The sequence below is a fragment of the Rhododendron vialii genome, chromosome 10a (assembly GCF_030253575.1).
Source record: "Rhododendron vialii isolate Sample 1 chromosome 10a, ASM3025357v1".
Taxonomy (NCBI): Eukaryota; Viridiplantae; Streptophyta; class Magnoliopsida; order Ericales; family Ericaceae; genus Rhododendron; species Rhododendron vialii.
Genome location: NC_080566.1, coordinates 11,034,302 through 11,043,543, shown reverse-complemented (window position 1 = coordinate 11,043,543; position 9,242 = coordinate 11,034,302).

The following is a 9,242-nucleotide window of genomic DNA, read 5'->3' as shown; positions in this document are numbered from 1 at the left end:
TCCAACATTGCTAACCACATTGCAGATGTCAACCAGGTGCAACGCCGCAGAATAACCGGCCTCGCACTCAACCCCGCAGCTTTTCTGCATTTGAGGCACCACTGTCCTCTATTGTGGAGAAGTTCATCAAGTCCGGGCACCTAAAGCCCCTCAATCCAACTCCAATTCCCAAAAATCCACCAGCCAACTTCAAACCTAACCTCTACTGCACCTACCACCAATGGGCTGGACATCTCACTGACTCTTGTTATTGCCTCTGCCATGCGATTCAAGATCTCATTGACGAGGGCACGCTTGAAGCTCTGCCTCCACCACCTCAAAAGCCAAACATCATTTCCAACTCCATGCCTAACCACAAAGCTGTCCCACATATCAGCTAGATATCCATCACCTCCATTCATATCAACCCCAACTCCACTATATCAACCCACCGACCATGTAACCTCAGTGGACCAACCCAAACCGGTTGTATCAATGCCGCTCAAACCAGAAGTCGAGGTCTTGCACATACATCTAGAGGAAGGACAATCTTCCAATCGCAATGCAACTTCAGAGCAATTCGTTTGTATCCCAATGCAATCTTCCAAACTCGAAGTCGAGGTCTTGCAAAGGGGTTCGTTTGTATTCAGCGCGGCCATCAGCGATCTTCCCCATGGCCCTATTCCCTCTGTGCAGCTCAATTCTGCCTCCACTATTCCCGACCCATACTTCAATGTAATTGATCCTAATCCTTCTCCAAGTCTGATGAGCTGATTTAGGTCTATAATGCCTGCTTTGCCCGCTCCCGAGGTCGACATGCAAGTCGTATGGTGGGAGATAGCTGACAATGATGACTATGCCACTCCCATAATCAACGAGTGGTGTGAACTCGAGCTAGATGGTTTTTCACAGCAACCTGAGTATGTCCCGTTCGATCACGCTTGGAATGAGGAGTGGTTGGCAAGATATCACGAGGCGATGCTTGATCCATTGGATGGCATCTCCTTATACATGCTCTTTCTACAACCCGAGCCTATAGCCCTCGAAGAGGAGTATTATTGGAACCCAGAACCAGCTTGGCAGGTTGCAATGGACTTGAATCCTGGTCTTCTCCAAGGCTATTACACGCAGGATTATCTAGCACGTTACATTGAGGAAGACCTTGTTCAAGAGGATCCCCGTGTTCTAGGGGATCACATTTCCACCTTCAATTCAATCGTTAACTCAGTGTGTGATGCTGAGCACAACCCCTATTCCTACATTACCGATGGGAAACTCTCTCGCCCCAATCTTTCTTATCCCAATAATAGGGACTGCAGTATCATGGTCACGGATCTCGTTCAGCTTGCCAATCTTTGGGGCGTCCACGAGATAGTCGATGTTATAGTTGGGATAGAGGTTTGGGCCGTTAACCATTTTGTGTTGGATAGTGGACTTTGGGATGTTCCTGTCGTCGTGAATCTAGGCCCAGTTGCAGAAGAGGCGACAGTCAAGGATCTTAGCTTTAGGGACTCGCTGCTAATGCATGATTTGGCCAATGATTTGGGTTTGGATGGGGAAGTGCTTGTAGTAGCTCCGGTCAATGATAAGGGGAAGCGCAAACTGGGGCAGGTTCCTGCCTATCTCTGGGATGTGTGTGAAGACCCTAAAGTGGTACCTACTTCCGAGAATGTTCATAGCGTTACGAGGAGTGGATGAATTTTTCAGCCTGCTAATCTGCAAGCCGAAAGCTCGTCTAACTCTTATAACCAAAGGAACGAGCCTCAAACTTTCCCAAAGAATGTACCGCTTGAGGCATCAACTAGTCCTCCGGACGCAGATTTCATTCAGAAGTAGCTCGAGCGGATTACCGATATTATATCAATTTGGGGTCTGATATGCTCCTCTCGCGAGCATTGCTAGAAGCTATGCCATACTTTCTCTTGCCTGGAAGTGCTTGATGATATCACTCATGAAGCCATGATTCCCCTCATCTTACCTCCTACTTCTAAGCATACAATCGTCTTCACTGACAAGGACTTGCCAGTCGAAGGTTTTTATCACAACCGCCTCCTACATATCACTGTCAAATGCCAAGGACTCTGAGTTCCGACTGTTCTTATCGACAATAGCTCAGTGATCAACTTCTGCCCTCTTAGGGTAGCTTATCGCTTAGGACTTACTAAGAAGGACCTCGTGCCTTCAAACTTGGCTGTTTAGGCATACGATAGCACTCGTCGTGTTGTCAAGGGGACTCTACTTCTCAAACTCAATACTGAGGCTTTTGAGATGGACGTTGAGTTTCATGTCGTGGACATCCCCGCTACATTCAACCTGCTACTAGGCAGGCCTTGGCTCCATCAATCAGACATCATGGCTGTACTTTCTACCCTTCATCAGAAAGTCATGTTGGGACTTTCTTCTGGCACACTTACTATTTGTGGGGACTTCAGCATTCGTTCGCACAAGGAGGATGACTCTCCTATTTTGGGGATCAACCACAGTGAAGAAGACGTTGACCTTAGAGGATTCTCTTTCGATACATCTGGCTCAGTACTTGCCATCAACGTGGATGACGACTTCATCATAAGCTCTGCTGCTTTGGACATAATGAGGAGGATGTCGTACATGCCTGGTTTGGGACTGGAATTAACCAGCAAGGGATCCCTGAGTTCCCTACCTTTCCTTTCAGCGAGGGCCGCTTTGATTTGAGGTATGTTGCTCCTGCCAAAGAAGCCAAAAAAGGAAAAGGTACAAGAAAACCTCGAACCCTTTATGGTGATCCGAATAGCTATTTTGCGCGCGAATGGGGAAATACTGCTTATGCAGGACAGGCCGAACCTTTTATGGATTCCAAAATTGGGGAGCTGCTACCCGATTTTGAGGTTTTCACTGCTGACATCTGGTCAGACAATGACGAAGAGCTGGCAAGGGCAAAATTCTAGAAAAAGCGTGGACAGGTTAAGGTGAAGACCGATTGGTTGGGATCTTTCGATCAGAGGAGTTTGGAGCTGCTGTTCTAGGAATTCTCCCAAGTGGGTTTTGCCGAAGAAGTTGAAGAGGCCGAAGTACTCATGCTCGGGCTTGACGCCCTCCAGGATCCCACCTCTCTTATCATGGAAGCCAAGGGTAGTCTTAAAAATTGCATTTTCAAACCACGCCTAACTTGCATTGATGACACATCTGAGTCTGAGTCTGACACAGAGTTTGTTGAGTCGTCTGAGGCTAGTTCTAGCTCTGAGTCGGAGATTGTGCCTTTTGGCCCTCCATGTCATAGCTTTTTCTTCAAGTTTGATTCTGCTGTACTTGGTAACCCTGAAGGGTTTTGTGAAATGAAAGAGTCTACTTCTGACTACTTTGCTGATTTATATATAAATTGTGTCTACCCTGACGATGAAGGGATAGATTTCGATAGGGATATTCCCAAGGAAATTCGTTCCTTCATCGAGAGGGAAGATGAAAGGCATGCTCAGCCATTAAAAGAAGAAGTAGTTTCTATAAACTTGAAAGATGAGGGTGATCCCCAAATGGTTCAAGTGGGCTCCACTTTATCCCTGGAGGAGCATTGTGGTTTCAAAGAGCTGCTCACGAAATTCAGTGACATCTTCGCATGGTCTCATTAAGACATGCTCGGTATCGACCCTGAGATAGTGGAGCATCGAATCCCCTTTCTGGCAGATGCTAAGCCTGTGAAGCAGAAGCTGTGACGGATGAGGCCGAATTGGGTGCAAAAGATCAAAGATGAGGTCACCAAGCAGATTGACGTTGGTTTTCTCATGGTTTCTCAGCACCCCACTTGGGTGGCCAATATTGTTCATGTTCCTAAAAAGAACAAACAAATCCGAGTATGTGTCGATTTTATGGACTTGAACAAAGCAAGCCCTAAAGATGTTTTTCCCTTGCCTCACATTGATGTGCTTGTGGATAATACTGCGGGACATGTTATGCTCTCGTTCATGGATGGATTCTCGGGTTACAATCAAATTCTCATGGCACCTAAGGATCGTGAAAAAATGATTTTCATCACCGAGTGGGGGACTTACTGTTATTTGGTCATGCTGTTTGGATTAAAGAATGTCGATCCTACTTATCAGCGGGCTGCCACAACCATTTTGCATGATATTATCCACAAGGAGGTTGAAGTCTATGTGGATGACATAATTGCCAAGTCAAAAACTCGAGAATGCCACATTCCTGTTCTTAGGAAGTTCTTCGAACGACTCCGCAAGTTTTGAATGCGTCTCATTCCGCAGAAATGCACATTCGGAGTCATAGCGGGCAAGATGCTTGGCTTCATGATCACTTCTAGAGGAATAAAGGTCGACCCCTCAAAGATCAAGGCAGTTCTTGAGATGAAGCCACCGGAGTCAAAAAAAGGGAGTACGGAGCTTTTTCGGGAAAATGCAATTCATTAGCAGATTCATCGCCAAGTTGACTTTAAATTGTGAGCCGATGTTTCATCTGCTCAAGAAGGACGTCCCGTTCACATGGACAGATAAGTGTCAAGCTGCTTTCCTTTCTATTCAGAAGTACTTGCAGAACCCACCGGTTTTGATGTCGCCAGTGGCTGGGAAGCCCTTGATTCTCTATCTGTCTGTAACCCCATCAGCCATGGGATGTTTGCTAGCTCAAGAAGGGAACAAAGGAGTGGAGAAAGCCATCTATTACTTGAGCAAGAAACTAGTTGGACGTGAAGAGCGCTACACCCCTTTGGAAGAGAAAATTTTAGTTTTTCCTGCAGCATTAGAAATAAATCTTCAAAGGAAATTTAATTGACCAAGAAATCTTTGTAATTCCTTCTTGTTGGAAGGTGGCTTGGCTTCAATTATAGATTTTTCTTTATTCTTGTCAACTTGAATTCCTTTGTTATGAATTAAATATCCCAAAAAATTTCCAGCTGATACTCCAAAAGCACATTTGTCTAAATTTAATTTCAACTGATAACGTTTCATCTTCTGGAAAGCCTTTTCCAAATGTTTAAGATGATCTTCATTAGAATTTGACTTTGCAATGATGTAATCAATGTAACATTCCAAGAAATCTCCTACCAAATCATGGAAAATAATGTTCATAGCTCTTTGATATGTTGTCCTAGCATTTTTTAGTCCAAATGGCATTTTGTCACATTCAAAAATTCCAATATTACCAGGTTATACAAAGGCTGTTTTATGAACATCTTCTTCTGCAATGCATATTTGATTATACCCTGAATGTCCATCCATGATGGATAATATCTTGTGTCCAACTAAACTGTTAACAAGCATATCCACCATTGGCATAGGATATTCATCTTTAGGAGTTGTAGTATTAAGATTTTGAAAATCAACACAGATTCTTATGCTTCCATTCTTTTTGAGTACTGGCACTGCATTAGATAGCCATTCAACATACCTGGCTGTTCTAATGAAACTTGCAACAAGAAGCCTCTACATTTCTTTCTTAACACCTCCAATGGTTTTTGAGCTCATTTTCCTGATCGATTGCTTGATAGGTTTGAACTGTGGCTTGATAGGTAATCTATGCTCCACCAGACTTCTATCCAAACCAGGCAACTCCTTGTAACTCCATGCAAAACATTCTTTATTAGCCTTTAACAGCTGTAGACACCCCAATCTGGATCTCCCGATTGATTTACTTTATTTTTGGTTCTTGTTTCCCCGATGATGAATTGGATCAAGAACAGTCTTGGGAATGATTTAGAGTTTGAACTTTGAGTGTTTGACATCCTTTTTGAACCCTTAAACCGAGCCAAAACCCTATTGGAATGCGCTGGTCTAGAACCCGCGCGCATGGATCAAATTGACAGGTGGTGGTCAATGGTCAAACTTTGACTGTTGACCAACGCGGGTGTTGGTTTGGCCTGCGCGCATTGATCTTGTACTGCGCGCACGTTTCAAATGGACATGTGGTGGTCCATGGTCAAACTTTGACCATTGACCAACGTGTGGGTAGGTTTGAGATGCGCGCGCCCGTCCGAGACATGCGTGCACCGGTCAAACCCCTGTCCCATCACCTTTTTCCAACCGAATTTTTGCCATCATCAGGAGTCTTTTACACCTGTAGAGCCTCATTTTCTGTCTGAACAGTACCTTTGCAAGGGGGTTGTACCCTCTCTTTAAACCCCTCCCATCACCTTTATGGGAGGCTTAGCCACCAAGCAAGCCTCAACCAGTCATTGATTGGCTAGTTACACCTTCATTACCACCACGACTCCTCCTATAAATACCCCCTATTGTTAACCTTTCAAAGGGTTACCAAGTTTTACAAAAAAGCTACCAACACCTTGAACCTAAGTTTACAACTCAATTAAAACACTTCCAACTATCACTCAAACAATCACTATACATCAAACTTTCAACCACAAAACATCAAGTTCAAACCTTTTTCAAAGTTCAAGCAAAGGTATAAACATTTATTGTTTTCCTGTTCTGATCCCTGAGGGGGGCTAACAGGGCCAAGGCTGGTAATCTATACATGTCCTTGCCCTAAAGCTAGCAAGGTTTCAAGAACCGTGTGACCTGCACACCTGCGAGCATTAGTCTCTTGTTCGCACGCGCCATTCTGTGGTTGCACACGCAAACCTACGCGGGGATAGGGGTGTTGGTCTTTTATGCTTTTATTGCTATACATCACCTTTGAGCATGTTTAAAACTTGTTTTACTGCTCTCCTTGCTAAGACTGCTAGTTTTCTTTCAATATGCTTATTTGTTGTGTTGGAATATCCCTGGGTTGCTTCAGAACATGTCTCAGAGCCCAAGTGTTCAACACCAAACACTAGAAGTCCAGTTAGAACAGGCGCGTGCCTATCCTTGAGCTACATGAGCAGGTTTAAGCTGATTTCCAGTGGTTGGCTTTGCCTGGGTAACTTGGCCTCTGGCCACTGTTTTACCCCCCACTCTATTTATGGGGTGTATTCTAGTTATTATTCATTCTGCTTGTAATTATTTGTCTTTACTTTACACATAAACTACTTGGTTTGTCCTGGGTGGGCACTGGTCTTTCCAGAGCCCAAAGGGGGATAAAAACCAAAGCCAATTGGAATAAGCAAACACACACGCGCCAGTCTAGGGTTCACGCGTGCAGGTCTGCTTGCATGTAGTGATCTACGTGAAACAGATCAATGCATGCATGCTTCCCCTTTGTACGCCAACTTCTAGTAGTGCACTATGTTGGCCTATTCGAGCAGTATTTGGCTTTTATCTCATTTATTGCTTACCATATAATAAATCCATGCTATCGATCACATCCTACAAAACGCGTTACAGTTTTACCCCCCCCCCCCCCCCCCCCCCCCCCCCCTCCCCCCCTCTTTAAATTGTTCCCCCAACCTAATTGGCTAAAAGTTGATTAATAAAAAAGAATCTCGAATGTTTTCGCAAAATGCCTAAGTAGAGACTGATCTCCGGATTGGGCAAGAGGGGTGCCTTAAAACCCTTTCCCTCTCGTAACCTGGCTCCCGAACCCAAATATAGTTATGACGGACTGGTGCCTTCACTTTTTCAAATTAAATAGCGTAAAAAGCATTTCAAGTTCAGTTCCTTGGGTGTCGGACCTTCAAACCCAAGTGGCAACTCTGAATTGAGCGCTCGTTTGCCCACAACAACTCTATTAACTTGGCTTTCATAGCTAAATCGAGACATTTGTTAATAAGAACTATGTTGGGATTCTCTTTATTTCCTAATTCCACTTTCTCTACAGTATCTTGGGATTCAACTTGATTTGTTGCTTGATCATTAGATACTAATTGGTTTTCCTCCATACAAGGTCTTTCCAATAGAGCATCCTCCCATATATTTTCTTCTTGAATCTTTTGCTCATTGCCTAGAGCAATATATCTCATTAAAGCCAATGGGTTGGCTTCTTTAACCTCTGCCTCAGATTCACATCCAAGCAGCTTCATCTTTTGGGGTGTCTGATTCATAATCAACAGCTTGTTTCAGCTTTGATTTCAACTCTACCAATTCTCCCAATTCCATTTCGTTGGTTGGGCAAGTGGCAGTCTGTGTCAGTTCACTAAGTGGAACCACATTTGACTTGTACATTTCTGCTTCAGTGAAGTTTGCAGCATCACTAAATGGATGTGGATCAGCTTTGACTCCTTCATCACCCACTTCCTTGCCATTTTCATATTTAACAACCATCAATTCCTGATGCATAGAAGAAGAAATGCACCCATTAACGTGGATCCAATCTCTTCCTAATAAAGCATTATACTTGGCATATGTGTGAACTACACAGAAGGCAGTATCAAATTCTACTCCTCCTACTGCCAACCTAATTGATATTATTCCTTTTGCATGCTGGCTTTCCCTTATAAATCCTGCAATGGATGTGCTAGTTGGAATCAATTTTGCCTTTCCTTTCCCTAACTTTTTCAAGGTTCAAAAGGGCAAAATATTCACTGCAGCACCATTATCCACCAGAATTCGATTTAGAGGAACTCCATCAAAACATGTGGTAATATATAAAGGTTTTAAATGCTGCCTCATAGTAGGAGGTTTAAATGAATAAGAAATATCAACATAATTCAGATCGATTACTAATGGATACTCAACATCAGATATAGAATCTGGCACAAAGCTGGCACTTTCTTTCGAAATTTCTTCCCAATCTTCTTGAGGTTGTCCAACATTGTACCATTTGTTCCCATCCATTTTCATTTGAGCCACTTCTTCTTAGACACAATTATTATAGATGATATTGAGTTCATCATCATTGCTTGTGACTTCAGCAATATCTAACTTTCCCATAGGCAACTTTGAATCTCTTTTTGCTGAAGAAGATTATTCTTCTTTGAGAAAAGTCACAGGACATGGATAAACCATGTTGATTTGAACCTCATGCATGTCCCCAAACTGGATTTTTGAACTTCCTTTAACTTTTTGAGTAATTCTTCTTTCATTTCTCCTTTGGATTCAGTCCCTTGAACTGACAATTCCATAGGGGGAGAACTTCCTTACACTTCTCCTTGCTCTATTAACATGGCTTCTAATAGTCCAAACTAGTAACTAGCCAATGAGTTAGGAGAAGGAGGATCAAAAGCATCTTCTGTCATAGCAGAATCAACTCCCTTTAGAGCTTCTTTATCTTTATATTGTACTTGAAAACCATCCTTTGAATCCTTCTGAATTTTGTTAAACCTAGGATTGGGTCTTGTTTCTCTTATTGACTCTTCTTCAGTTGATGCTTCTCCCAACTGGAAAAGTAAATACTTCCTTTGGAGTTTTCTCTTCTGAGTTCTGGATAGCAGAGGTACCATCTGTGGTATTTTAGATTTTGGGTCT